A 15,627-nucleotide genomic window follows, 5' to 3' on the forward strand; every position below is an offset into this window, starting at 1 on the left:
TAAACCTTGCCTAAGACCTAGCACAATCCTCTGTCAGCATCAAGCCAGAGCGACCACTCGAACGCAGGGACCTTCCTTCGGGAGCAGCGGGCAAGAAGAGAGAGACCATCACATGCTGGTAGATGGCACTGAACACACACTTACTTTCCATTTTCGCCTCAATAATTTGTGGGAGGGGCAGACGCACTCAAACCATGTAAAAAGCATTTTGGTCATGACATGGAGAGAAAAGAGATGAGCTAAATGCAGAAAAGTGGGATTAATGTAGATACACATTTCGTTGTTTGGTTGAGTTGGGCCAAAGGGCCTTTTCCCATATTTTTCTACTTCGACTCTAGCAGGGTATACTCCGGTCAAGATGGCACCTGCGTACAACGCTACTTTGGTCGACATCTTCCAGATCGATTATGAAACTATCTTTTTCCCTTCTTTTACACTTGTTTCTTGTCATGAATTTGATTCTGGAACCACTGAGGCCTGTGTTTTGCTGTTTGGAGATTGTTTGGGTGCTTCATTGCTCTGCAGTCTACGAGAGGATTCCAGGAGGCAGAGGTAGCACGAGTGAACCTCGTGGCAAAAAGGCTGCAGGATGGCACGCGAGCCAATGGAAGTGATGAGAAATTGAAGAATTGACATGAGTGCGGAGGGTGAGCGTTGGTTGCTCGGTCCCAGAAAGGGGAGAGCCTGTGGCTACACCTGGGGTGTTGTCCAGGTTTTCTCTGTATTTTGGATTTAGACTTTTGGTCTATAGACTTTTTTCTCAGTCTTATAGTTTTTATTATGTTTTTTTGCCTGATCTCATTATTTTTGTGCGGGGTGGGGGTTTTGGGGGTTGATGCACCTGATCGGTTTTGCTTGGTTTGTGTGCTGGAGGAAGGATTTTGGGATTGATGATCATGCTGCCTTTCATTTTCTTAATTTCATGGCTACCCAGAGAACTGAAGAATTTCAGAGTTGTATACTTTGATAATAAATGAACCTTTGAACAAAATGGAACAAAGGCTGCTGGATTGTGCAAAGCATTGGAAAATTCTAGCAAATGCTTGCTCTGTGGAGTTCTTTGAGCATAGGAAGAAAGAGGAACTAATATTGTGCTAAGCATTACGGCCGGTTCTGATAAAAAAAAGATTATTAAAATGATTGTCAATTCTTTTATCTTCATAAGTTCCCTGTCTTTCTGTATATTTTCAGAACTTTACAGATGCTGGAAATCAAAAGGTAAACTATTTTGTTTGGCCTGTTTTCCTCATGGATTGGGGGTGGTGGGGACAAAAACTGAAGTTTTATTGAAGTGGGATTAGGAAGTTTATTTCAATAGTAAGGCATTTTAAATCTGCCATTCTAGGACCCTTTACAATGCTGTGCTGAACTTCATTTAGATGGAATTTAGCATGAATTTCTCATCTGTTGTCCAAGAATATTGAGTTTAGATTGATGAAAGGATGTGACAGTTAGTGTTATTCATGTGCTTTGGAATCCTGTGACTGGTGGTATCCTGTAGTGATTAGTCTGTGGATCTTACAGTTCATTACGTGATTTTTATAGTCTGGATGTGACTGTAGGAATTGAATTGACTTTATTACTTTCATCCTTCATATACCTGAGGAGTCTCTGTCTAAATGTGCAATTTATAGTAATTTATAATGAATAGTATGTACAACAGTACAGTTAGTGTAACATGGAAATACATTTGTATCAGCATGAATTAATCAGTCTGATGGCCTGGTGGAGGAAGCTGTCCTGGAGCCTGTTGGTCCTGGCTTTTATGCTGTGGTACTGATTCCTGGATGGCAGCAGCTGGAACAGTTTGTAGTTGGGACAACTCGGGTCCCCAATGATCCTTTGGGCCCTTTTTACACACCTGTCTTTGTAAATGTCCTGAATAGTGGGAAGTTCACATCTACAAATGCGCTGGGCTGTCCGCACCACTCTCTGCAGATTCCTGCGATTGAGGGAAGTGCAGTTCCCATACCAGGCAATGATGCAGCCAGTCACGATGCTCTCAATTGTGCCCTCTGTAGAAAGTTCTTAAGAATTGGGGGCCCATACCAAATTTCTTCAACTGGGGTGAAAGAGGTGCTGTTATGCCCGTATTCCCTATTTGATGGCTGGACTGATTAGCCTGTTTTGTGTTGTATTGTGGAGGAACACCACAGGGAGGCAATGGGCAGACAAGGTAAGAAGGAAATGGGGATGGGGAATAGAGAAGGGTGTTCATTACCGGTAGTTCGGAAGTTCAAGAAATTAATGTTCGTGCTATCAGGTTGGAGGCTTCCCAGACAGAAAATAAGTTGTTGAAACATTGGCTATTTATTCCCCTCCATAGGTGGTGCCTAACATGCCAAGTTCCTCCAGCAGTTTGGTTGTGTGTGTCTTGCTCAAGGATTCCAGCATCTGTGGAATCTCTCTGTTTATGATTCGGATAGGAACGTGGATAGAAAAGGTTTAGAGTGACATTTGCCAAATACAGGCAAATTGGACTTGTGATGGAAGGCAGTTTGGTCAGCAAAGACAAATTGGGCTGAAGGCTGTGTACTGTGTAACTTGGTCTTTATTTACTGCATTTGCTAGTAATTCATTGCTAAAACTATTACTGTTTCCAACTCTTGATTTGTCTTTGTAGTTTAGCTTTGCCAAAATTCACGAGCTGCCTGGCACATGAAAAATGGACACTTAAGATTTTCCAGAATTTGCAAAATTATTTAATTATTTTATAACTACAGAAATTTTCAACTCATTTTGTTGGGTTATTTTAAATATAGGAAAATGCAATTAATATTTAATTAAGAATCCATTGGTAAATAATATTACTGAATCATCTCAATAACCTGTATTAAAAGTTCATTATTGCATGGTTCCAATTATCGCAACTAGAAATTCTGCAAATGGTCTTAAGCATTTGCTAATTTTCCTGTCGGATATCCTATTAATGTTAACTTGCAGAGCAAGGATTTATGACAGAATAGAGTTTGACTTGAGTCAATGTGAGATTCTTGCCTCCCTGTTGAATGCTTATTTGAGTTCAAGTTCAACACATGAAGAATGAGCATTTGAATGGTCAACTGCTCAGATTTTGGCAAGCTGGAAATTCCATGAGCTGTGTTTGAAAACTGACCCGTTACCCCCAGTTGATAAGTTAATTAAAATAATTGATATATTTTCTAATGACTTAATTTTTAACTACCTCTTCATAAGGGAGCTGACCAAAATTTGCAGTTTGCTTGCTCACTGAGCCTTTTTCTTTGGAAGCAAAAAATGTTAGATCATAAGACATAGCAGCAAAATTGGGCCATTTGGTCCATCGAGTCTGCACTGCCATTTCATTATGACTGATCCATTTTTCCTCTCAACTCAATCTCCCTGTATCCCTTCATGCCCTGACTAATCAAATATCTATCAACTTGTGCTTTAAATATACATTAAAAAATTTGCCTCCACAGCTGCTTGTGGCAACGAATTCTACAGATTCACAAAGCTCTGGCTAAAGAAATTCTTCCTCCATCTCTGATCTGAGGCTGTGTCCTCTGGTCCTAGACTCTCCCACCATAGGAAACATCCTCTCCATATCCACTCTATAAAGGTCTTTCACCATTTGATGGTTTTCTATGAGATCACCCGTTATTCTTCTGTATTCTAGTGAATACAGGCCCAGAGCCATCATACACTCTTCATATGTCAAGCTGTTCAATCCTGATATTATTTTCATGAGTCTCCTTTGACCATTCCAGTGTTGGCATATTCCTTCTAAGATAAAGACCTCAAAACTGCTTGCATACTCCAAGTGAGGCCAAGTTACTTAGTGTTTTATAAGGCCTCAACATTACATTAGTGCTTTTGTATTTCGGTTCTCTTGAAATGAATGCTAACGTCACATTTGCCTTCCTCACCACAGAATCAACTTGCAAATTAACCATGAGAGAACCCTGCACAAGGACTCACAAGTCCTTTTCTGCCTCAGATCTTTGAATTTTCTCTCCATTTTGAAAATAGTCAATTGTTTTATTTCTTCTACCAAAGTGCATGACTGTACACTTCCTGACACTGTATTCCATCTGCCACTTCTTTGCTCATTCTCCAAATCTAAGTTGTTCTGTAATCTCTCTACTTCCTCTGAGCTACCTGCCCCTCCCCCTATGTTTGTATCATCTGCAAACTTTGCAACAAAACCATCAATTTAACTCATTCATTATATGAAAATTCACTTTTTCACAGCATATCATTTTCATTTCACATGTTCACATTCTTTAATTCTGGTGTGGCAGAGTATTTTGTCCATTACAGACCACGTGTTGATATTTGTTAACTTAGCAGCAGCAGTTCAATGCAATACATGATAACAGAAAACAAAGAAAAATAAGAAAATCCATTGCAATAAGTATATATGAATATTTGTACTGTAATATTCACAACCAATGCTGGTGATAATAATCCTGATTCTGATATATAATGGTTGTAATTAAATGTAAAGTACTTTGGTTACCATAAGTTTGTTAAAAGCATGTGCAGTATATTTGCTAAAATTTAAACATATACTATGAAATGTACCAAACTGAGGATCCTGGGGCCCAGGGGGGTGGAAGGAACTGGAGCAACTTTCACGTGACTGGCTTTGTCGACCTGCTAGTTTTAGCGCCTGAAATTTCACTGAAGTTTTACCCTTTTTTAAAAAAAAATGTTCTGTACTCAAAAGAAGTTTGTCTGGAAGATCAGCCTTACCTTTTGATTGCATGTACTGGCAAGTAATGGATCTCCGTACGAAAAGAAAACAAGACTTGTATATTAAGCATATTTTTATATTAACAGAAAAAAATTATAGCGAAGTACCCCCAAAGTAAATCATTATTAAATATCCTTGTGCTGTTTGCAGTAGTCTGTGGGGCTAAGTGACTGATTAATGGCTCAGTGTATTCCAGCTGATTATTTGTAGGCAGGAATGCTCTCTACTGCAGTTAAAGATCTCAAATTACTTTCAAATCAAAGGCCCAAGTTTAAAGCTTTCTGGTACCATGCACTGCTGTTCAACATGCCATAAGCCAAGAAAGGTGTAACCTTTCCATAAGAATGCTATAAATAAAACTTCAATTTACATTGTTTGAACAGGGCTCATTAATTTTGATGAATTTCATTTACACTGAACTTAAATAATTGCAAAGTCTGGACACCAAAATTAGAATGCAGTGCACTTAAGTGAATTGAAAAGCAAAACCCAATGCGATGGTTTTTGTTTCTATGAGATTGTTTGCTTTGAGTCATCTTCCAAGTGCATTATTTCTAGAATTTAACTGAAGTAAGTTTAAATGTGATTACAATTTGAATCTGCTCATTTCTATTGTCTAAACTATTGTCTTTCAATCAGCAGCTAGGGGTCAGCTTTGAGGATTGTGCATTGTAAGGGAATTTAAATATTCCCACCCAGGAGTGGTTTGTACAAAGAAAGGACCCAGCTGCTTTGGTCTCTGTACAAATCAGAATTAGGTTACAGGTTTCCCCCACCATCCGAAGGTAGAGCGTTCCTATGAAGCGGTTCGTAAGCTGAAATGTTGTAAAGTGAAGAAGCAATTATCATTTATTTATAGGGGAAATTTTTGTGAGCGTTCGCAGACCCAAAAATAACCTAACAAATCATGCCAAATAACACATAAAACCTAAAATAACAGTAACATATAGTAAAAGCAGGAATGATATGATAAATACACAGCCTATATAAAGCAGAAATACTTTTCCACAATCATTACTGCACTGTTCTCCGTAGCGAAAATCTCATGCAAGTGCCGTCAGCAAAAACACTCTCTCCAGTAACCTTTAAGCTATGAAGTTGCCAAATCATACCAAATAACACGTAAGAATACACAGCCGATATAAAGTAGAAATAATGTGTGTACAGTGTAGTATCACTTACCGGAATTGGTTCAGTGCCGAGCACACTGATGATGATGTGTTAGACTGAGTCATCGCAGGTTGGGTGGTGCCGACCAATCTATTGCTGTGAAGCATGCAAAGGTGCAGCGGTAGCCGGGAGGCACACAGCACACCTTTAAGAAAAAAGATGAAATAAACATGCTAATTAATTAGGTGCCACCCGGCACGTAATTGTCGGCCCAGATCTGTGCCGATTTCCGATTGCATCGTCTCTGATCTGGGCCGACAATTATGTGTCGGGCGGCAACTAATTAATTAGCATGTTTTTTTCGGCTTTTTTCTTAAAGATGTGCTGTGTGTCTCCCAGCTACCACTGCCTTCTCCTTGAATCGGTATCTGTCCGGGGCCCAGGGGCTGGGGTGTCATCTCGTCGTCTGTTTCCATTAGAGCAGGCAGCTCATCTTCTCCTATGACTACCTGCCTTGATGTCGAAGGTCAAGGTTCGTCGTCTGCTGTGGCTGATGTGGAAGGCTTGCTTGACTGCAGAGCCTTGCGCATTTTTCTATCACACAGTTCTGTGTAAGGACTCGAACCATCTTGCAAATATCCCCTAAACTGACGTACCCTTTCAAAATTAAAGTCATACTTTATCATTGCAGCGAAAATCTCACGCAGTTGCTTCACGTTCAGTTCGCTACTGCATTCGGTTTCGATTGTTATCCTTTCCTCTTCCAATTGCATCAGCTCTTCATCTATCAGTTCTTGGTCATGGGATGCCAAAACCTCTTCAACATCATCTTTGTCAACTTCCACAAGCCAAACTCACTTTGTCCTTACTTTGTTCACCACGATGGATACGCTTAATTATGTCTAGTTTTACGCTAAGTGTAACACCCTTACGAGCTCTTTTAGGCTTTCCCAATACCATAGAACTCATCTTGCAAACAGCTGCTCCCAGGCACGTATTTAAGCAATGCCGGCAAGAATGCAGTTCTGAATCCGGGGGAGAGCGGCTGCTCGGGGCGCGCACTGCCTTTTATCGCGCTGCTTTTTTTTCGTAACAGTGAAAACACCTTCTGAAAGCGAAAACAGGGAACTAATGTAGGTCTTTCGTAACAGTGAGGTTTTGTAAAGCGAACGTTCCAAAAGCGGGGGACACCTGTATTACCATTGGTTTAGTGTGATATGGTATTTGTTTTGCAGTACAGTGTAAAGGCATAAAATTACAAAATAAGCAGAGCAAAATAAAATGAAGTAGTGTTCATAGACAATTGAGGGGAAAGAAGTTGTTTCTGAATTGAGTGTGGATCTTCAGGCTCTGCTTCCACTTCTCAGATGGTAGTGACAAGAAAAGGACATGTCCTTTGAAGGTCAGGGTCCTTGGTGATGGATGCCACTTTCTTGAGGCATCATCTGTTGCAGATGTCTTTGGTAGGAAGGGTTGTGCCCATGATGGAGCTGGCTGACTCTACAACCCTCTGCAGCCTCTTTCAATCCTGTGCATTGGAGCCTCCATGCTAGGCTGTGATGTCATTGCTCTCCATAGTACATCTGTAGAAATTTGCAAGAGTCTTTGGTGAAATACCAATTCTCCTCAAACTCCTAATGAAGTAGAAGAGTAGTTGTCATGACTCCTTCAACATTGTATCAGTGTCTTGGGCCCAGGACAAATCCTCTGAAAATGTTCTAAGTAAATTTATTTTCAAAGTATATATACCATATACAACCTTGAGATTCATCATCTTGTAAGCATCCATAAAACAAAGTAACACAATAGAATCCACAAAAAACACACACACACAAGACTGACTGATGTTCAGTGAGTGGGAAAAGAACAAATCATGCAAATAATGAAAAAGCAAACAAGTAATACATAAACATGAACTGCGGAGTCCCTGAAATTGAGTCCATTCAGCGTTGAGCCAAGTGAAGCCAAACCAGGAGCCTGATGGCTGCAGGGCAACAACTGCTCCCGAAATTGGCATCATGGGACCCAAGATTCCTGCACCTCCTGCCCAATGGTAGTAGCGAGAAAAAAGGGAGGCAGGTCGAATGCAGGCAGGCTGTTCAGGCTAAGATGGGGGCTGTTGGCACAGAGAAGTAGGCTGAATAATTCATCATCTTCTCTTGGGCTTTGATGTTTTAGTCAATATGGAGTACTGAGGTTAATTTTCCACCCTTGGGCCTCATCCCTTTAATCTGGCTCAGCACTTCAATTGGCCCTGGAATTTGAAGCTGTTCACCCTTTCCATTTGGAACCCCTCACTGAGGGCTGTGATGTTTCCTGACTTCCCCTTCATGAAGTCCACAGTCAATTCCTTGCTCTTGCTGACTTTGCAAAGTTTGTTGTTGCAACACCATTCAGCTTGCTGATCTGTTTCATTCCTCTGTGCTGCCTGGTTGCTGTCTGAGATTTTACTAACACTGGTGTCATCAGTGAATCTATAGATGGTGTTTGAGCTGTACTTAGTCACGCAGTCGAGAAGAACAATGGGCTAAGCCTGCATCCTTGAGTTGCACCTGTGGTGATTGTCGGAGAGGCAATGCTATAATTGGCCTTACTGGTTGTAGTCTCCTGATGATCCAGTTGTTGAAGGAGATATAGACCCAAGATTTGAAGTTTGATGATAAATACTGAGGGAATGATAGTATTGAACACTGAGTGGTAATCAATAAACAGCAGCCTGGCATATGTTTTGGCTGTGTCTAGACTCCAAAACCTAGCCGGAAAGGTAGTGAGATTGTGTCCGCTGTTGCGGCAGTAGGTGAATTATAGCACTATGTGCTGAATTTGTGCAGATTAAAAACTTTCGACACTAGGAGCTGTGAAGGAGGCTTGAGCCTTGTTGCTAGGAGCCCCAGTGCATCTGGTGTGCAGTTGGTTTATATTGGGGAAGGAGCATGGAATAAATGTTGTATGTCATCATTCTTTGAAACTCATTGTAGAATTATTGTGGGCCACAGTGCTCTAAATTTAAAAGTAATACCTAAAAGGTTTTCGAAACACCCTTTGAAGAAGCTTGCATTGTTTTGACTAAATTCCACGAAATATTGCAAAAACACCATCATTTCCATTTTTGCCTTGACTTTCAGAGAAAGTATTTTAAATAGCAACTGTTTGATCAGAGTTCCTGAATTAGCTGGGGGTCACCTATGTTAGTAAGATTTTAATTTTGAGCAACACACACACAAAGTGCTGTGGGAACTCAGCAGGCCAGGCAGCATATATGGAAAAGAGTACAGTTGATGTTTCAGGCCGAAACCCTTCAGCAGGACTGGAGAAAAAAGCTGAGGAGTAGATTTAAAAGGGAGAGAGAGAAACAAGGTTATAGGTGAAACCTAAATGGGGAGGGATGAAGTAAAGGGCAGGGAAATTGATTGGTAAGAGAAACAGATGCCATAGAAAAAGAAGGGAGGCGATGGGTGGGCAAGGAGATGAGGTGAGAGAGGGAAAAGGGGATGGGCAATGGGGAAGGTGGTGCATTACCGGAAGTTTGGGAAATTGATGCTCACACCAGCAGGTTGGAGGCTACTCAAACGGAATACAAGGTGTTGTTCCTCCAAGTGTGGCCTCATCATGACAGTGGAGGAAGCCATGGATAGACATACCAGAGTGGGAATAGGAAGTGGAATTAAAATGGGTGGCCACTGGGAGATCCCGCTTTTTCTGGTGGATGGAGCGTAGGTGCTCGGCGAAGCGGTCTCCCAATCTACGTCGAGTCTCACCAACATACAGGAGGTCACACCAGGAGCACCGGTCACAGACCCCTACAGACTCGGGTGAAGTGTCGGCTCACCTGGAAGGATTTGTTTAGGGCTCTCAATGCTAGTGAGGGAGGTGGTGTAGGGGCAGGGGTAGCATTTGTTCGGCTTGCAAAGAGAAGTGCCAGAAAGGAGATCAGTGGGGAGGGACGAATGGACAAGGGAGTCGCGTAGGGAGTGATCCCTGCAGAAAGCAGCAGGGTGGCGGCGGGGAGGGAAGTGAGGAAAGGCCTGCTTGGTGGTGGGTTCCCGTGGAGATGCAACTCTCTTGTTTGAGAGAGGAAACTAATTATGTCGCTTGTAGAAACAAACATCTGTACGTATTTCAGACTTTTGAATTTAATCATATTATGGGAGCCCACAGTGTGTAGGGAGTATCATGTGTTTTAACCCAAGGTTGAGTTACATTATTGAACAAAAGTTAAGCAGGTGAGAAATAGAAAAATGAGTAGGCAGTCAGATTCATCAATCCTATTCCACTGCTCATCAAGGTCCTTTATCTCCGTGGCATTTTACCACGCTTTAATCACATTCCTTAATTCTCTAAATGCCCAGAAATCTATTGGTCACCATTCTGAATAAATTCAGAGGTTCCTCAGCCATGTGGGTAGATAATTATGAAGATTCACTGCAGAATGACTCTTGCCCAGTCCTAAAGACTGATCCTTGTTCTCAAACTGTCGTTTTGTCTTAGATAACCCACATTACACTTTCTCTGTAGCTGTTACACTTTATTTCACATTATTTTACTGTTTTACTTTTTACTACCTCTAAGCACTGTGTAATGAAATGATGTATATGAACAGTATGCGAGACAAACTTTTGACTGTACCTTGGTACATGGCAATAATAAATCAATTCCAATCAATAAGAGGAAATTACCTCCTTTGTTTCTAGTCTGTCAAGCCCATTTAAGAATCTTATCAATTTCAATGTAACCTTTTCCCACACCACCTTTGAAGGATAAATTTAAAACAAAGTGTGCTGTTTTTATTGTATTTTATTGGTGACACTTTATCAGCTTTGCCAGAATATGTATGCAGGCATGGCAAATTCAAGTGTTAATGTGAAGAGTGACTTTGTAAACTCTGGTTAGTACATTGGTTTCACTTCTGAATAAGATAAGAGGTAATCTTTTCCTAGCAGCTGTTAGTATTGATGCAAACTGGTTTACAGATAAGGCAATAATATTTGGTAATTCCCATTTTAAACTCAGCATTTTCAGTAATTTTCCATGTCCAAAAAAATTGTTCAGAATCCCATGAACATTATTTTCTTTGTTTGCACTAAATGTTTAATTTGTAATTTATAGTCATAATGTGTCTGCACTGTACTGCTGCTGCTACAAATTTAATGTCATATTACTGACAATAAACCTCATTCAGATTCAAAACTGCAAATTGGAAAGTGCTGGCTTAGGATCATGTTAACTTCACAATTTTCCAAGCTTCAGTCTATCATCCCTTTGCAGACCAGTCTCCAAGAATAAGTGGCTAGAGTCAGTTTATTTCTCATTTGTTATTTGTTATTTAATGCGTTATGCGGATGGAGAAGAAAGAGCTTTGGAATTTGGAGTTTCAATTTAGTTCTTGGCCCTAGGCTTAAATTCATGATACAGATGTCCCCCGCTTTTCGAACGTTCGCTTTACGAAACCTCACTGTTACGAAAGACCTACATTAGTACCCTGTTTTCGTTTTCAGAAGGTGTTTTCACTGTTACGAAAAAAAAGCGCACAATAAAAAGCAGCGCGCGCCCCGAGCAGCCGCTCTACCCTGGATTCAGAACGGCATTCTCGCCAGCATTGCTTTAACATGAGCCTGTGAGCAGCCGTTTGCAAGATGAGTTCTGTGGTGTCGGAAAAGCCTGAAAGAGCTCGTAAGGGTGTTACACTTAGCGTAAAACTAGACATAATTTAAGCGTTTCGATCGTGGTGAACGAAGCAAGGACAAAATGAGTTTGGCTTGTGGAAGCTGACGAAGATGATGTTGAAGAGGTTTTGGCATCCCATGACCAAGAACTGATAGATGAAGAGCTGATGCAATTGGAAGAGGAAAGGATGACAATCGAAACCGAATGAGTAATGATGAAGTACAACTTTAATTTTGAAAGGGTGCATAGGTTTAGGGGAAATTTGCAAGATGGTTTGAGTCGTTACAAAGAACTGTATGATAGAAAAATGCACGAGGCTAAGCAGTCAAGCAAGCCTTCCACATCAGCCACGGCAGACGATGAACCTCGACCTTCGACATCGAGGCGGGCAGTCATAGGAGAAGATGAGATGACACCCCCGTGTCCCACCACCCCAACACCCGGGCCCCAGACAGATACTGTACCGAATCGCAGAGAATGCAGCAGTAGCCGGGAGGCACACAACACATCTTTAAGAAAAAAGCCAAAATAAACATGCTAATTAATTAGGTGCCACCCCACACGTAATTGTCGGCCCAGATCAGAGGCGATGCAATTGGCAATCGGCACTGATCTGGGCGGACGATTACGTGTCGGGCAGCACGTAATTAATTAGCATGTTTATTTCGACTTTTTTCTTAAAGATGTGCTGGGTGTGTCCCAGCTACCACTGGACCCCTGCGTGCTTCGTGGCAATGTATCGGTTGGTGGCCTGGAGGGTGGGGGCCACTGCACCACCCAAACTCCGACTCAGCCTAACACGCCATCATCAGTGTGCTCAGTGCTGAGCCAATTCTGGTAAGTAATACTACACTGTACATACATTATTTCTACTTTATATCGGCTGTGTATTTTTACGTGTTATTTCGTATGATTGGGCAGCTTCATAGTTTAAAGGTTATTGGAGAGAGTGTTCTTGCCAACAGTGCTTGTGTGAGATTTTCTGCCGACGGCGCTTACGTGAGATTTTCGCTACAGAGAACAGCTCAGTAATGATTGTGGAAAATTATTTCTACTTTAAAGTATTTATCATATCATTCCTGCTTTTACTATATGTTACTGTTATTTTAGGTTTTATGTGTTATTTGGCATGATTTGGTAGGTTATTTTTGGGTCTGCGAACGCTCACAAAATTTTCCCATATAAATGGTGATTGCTTCTTCGCTTTACGACATTTCGGCTTACGAACCGTTTCATAGGAACGCTCTACCTTCGGATGGCGGGGGAAACCTGTGCTTGGAAGGAGGAAAAGGTTTGCATATTTACCAAGAGGTAGAAAAAAAGAATAAAATCAGTTTTCTTTTGCTCATTAAATTTCTGGCACAGTAAATCTCATTATTTATGGGTACTCGTTATTACTTATGTTCAAATAAGGAATATTGTCTGCAGAAAATGGCTCAGAATTTGCAGTCGGCTGCAAAAGATGTGAGCAAACTGACAAAGCGATGCAGCCTAATTAATTGGATGTTAAAATTGTCAATTGTGTAGTATTAGGTCCTGCTGAATTTTATTAACATTTTAGTTGGAGCTACCATTACTCAGCCATTGAAAATGATCATCTTGATTTGCTGATTCGAACACCTAATTTTCTTTGCCACTGCATTTTGTGCCCACTTAAACAACACAGAAACCAAAGATCCAACTAAATTCAGTGGTGTTCTTGGGTGACAGTGCAAACCCCAAACTCCTTAAGTGTACATACTCTATCATGAGAAGAGGTTACCACGCAAGCAGAGGAAAGTATTCTGGGTGCACAGCCTCTCTCAAAATATGCATCACCCCACCAACTCGTGATCTCTGACCCATGGCCACTCAAAGCAGAGAAGGAGCATTGTTGATGGTATTGATAACCTCATCAATTCATTGGGGGGGGGTACACAGGAATCCTGTGGGAACAAAGGGTGTACATTACCCTTGGAGTGCCTATCCAATTGCTCCAAAAAAAACAACTCCCACATAGTAAAATTTGATTTCCCACACTGCTTCATGGGTCAATTCGTCCAACAGTCAAAGAAGCCCAAGAAAGTACCATCAATTGGTTAAAGCTCCTTTTTAAACTATTATGCTTTACCCTTTAAATTAAAAAAATCTTGCGAAATTTATTTCAGCTTTAGACATGCAGGCATTTTAAAGTATTAAGATCAAAAACTGCTTTTATAGTTAGCAAATTTCTGTGCCTTGTTCTCATGTATTTTGGAGATGATTGCTTCATATTGTGCTACCAAAGCACAATCACTGATACTTGATTCCAACTTGTGGTTGGTTAGCAAAGTGGGTTCCTCAAATCCAGTTGAAGTATAACTAGAGAAGAACCACCACTAGTGATACTGAGCAGGAAGACCACTTCAATACAGTCAAGCCCAAAATGTGTGTGTCAATATTTGACCTAACCATTAATAACTCGTACCCTTAAAATAAACTATTTTTAAAGCCAACTCTTAAAACAAATGCATTACACAATGTCCTGTATAGATAGTCCTATATAGAAATCTATTAAAGTGTGGAGAAATTCTTTCTTTAGAAACAAATAGGTACTTTCATTTCTCTATCCTAGTCAACAGTCCGATAGCCCAACCAACAATTCGTACAGTGGCTCTTAGGTAAGGTGGGCAAGGTCATGGTAACCCTTGGAAATGTGCTTAATTAACTAAATAGATGCAGGATATGGATGTTGAGGTACATGTCTGTATTGTGGTGTAGTTCACATAATTGGTGATGATGAATATGAAAGCAACTTTAACAAAGAATCTCACCACACCAGCTGAATATTCCAGCCATTCATATTAATTGTGAGATAATGAAACGTACAACTACACTATGTAACGGAACTTCAGTAATCTTGCAATTGGATGATAATGAAAAATGCATTGGTAACATGTACTGTAGTATTTTGTGGAAATGTCACATTTTGACATGATATTGGGGAAAATACATTTTTAAAAAAAGTCTTTATCTTTATCCTTTGTAGCTATTCCTTCTCCACTGAAGTCTGTGGCAGAACAGCTGCTCCACCAGGTCTAACCTGACACAGAATGTGTCATGAATATTGGGGAACAGTTACAAATTTCAACTCTCACGCTGATAAAAACATCTATTTGAAACAACATCTATTGACTGAAAATTCTGGTCCACATTCATTCAGGAATCCCTAATTTTTCTCTCGCAAAGGAAGGGTATGTCCCACTACGCCAGATAATTTTGAAAACAAAGCTTTTTTTTCTTCGTTTTGACCTTCTGTCCACACTGAAATGGCGTTTTCATCCCCCGAAAACGGAGATTTTCAGAAACGGTTTCCAGAGTGAATAAATCTGAAAATGCCTAATATCCGTTGCAGTGTGTACGGGGTAAACGGAGAGATTTAAAAATGCTGTTGTGACAACATCACAACAACAATGCTTGTTCTGCTTCTGCTTGGTACTGCGCAAGCACTACCGTACGGCTGTTATAACGCGCAGTCGGTGTGAACGGTGTGAGAGTTAAATTGTAAAGTCAGCTTTTTTGACTATTTAAAAACGCTGTCATGACGTGCCGGAACAGATGGCGGCAGCAAGGCATTTCATTGTTTTCTTGAACGGAACCCCCCACACAACCTAACAATTTCAGAACAGACGGCAACAAGATTGAAGCCAGAAGAGTTAGGAATGTACTCACCAAATACTTTGACCCACAGCTTACTGAATAAATAAGTATACTCACTCTGCCCTGTTTTCTGTCTTGCTTGTATGAAGGTGGTTTACCTATTTATGCAAGTACTTCTCTGACAATAGATGTGTAACAGCCTAATGTAACATTGTATGGAAATACAAGATAACACTAATGCAGACATGTTTTATACATTTAACAAGGTACTTTATTAATGCAACAGAGTTGGTCAGTTTTTCAATGTTCGTCGTCAGCCGGGTCATACTGTCTGTGAACTCCCTGTCAGTTGCCTCCATACGCTCCAGTATTTGTTTTTTTTTAGTTTTAAGTCCTCCTGCGCGAGAACCAACACCAATTCCTTTAAAGTTTTTCTACTCTGTAACTGGACAAACGCGCACCAAGTATACTGTTTCCTCTTCGCTTGTGTTCTGTGTGTCCTGCGCATGCCCAGTAGG

At 40.8% G+C, this 15,627-nt stretch overlaps 1 protein-coding gene across 4 annotated transcripts in view; it reads left to right on the top strand.

The window, feature by feature from the left end:
• Positions 1-15,627, top strand: part of lpin2 (lipin 2) — a 207,011-nt gene that overhangs the window by 6,283 nt on the left and 185,101 nt on the right. The window contains exon 1 of one of the 4 annotated variants that reach the window (XM_063062509.1): positions 1,196-1,218. The exons of the other annotated variants lie outside the window; for them this stretch is intronic. The gene's annotated coding sequence lies outside the window, so the exon portion shown is untranslated. Of the gene's footprint in view, positions 1-1,195; positions 1,219-15,627 lie in introns of those variants that run through there. 4 annotated transcript variants of the gene reach the window in all.

The sequence above is a fragment of the Mobula hypostoma genome, chromosome 1 (genome assembly GCF_963921235.1).
Source record: "Mobula hypostoma chromosome 1, sMobHyp1.1, whole genome shotgun sequence".
Classification (NCBI taxonomy): domain Eukaryota; kingdom Metazoa; phylum Chordata; class Chondrichthyes; order Myliobatiformes; family Myliobatidae; genus Mobula; species Mobula hypostoma.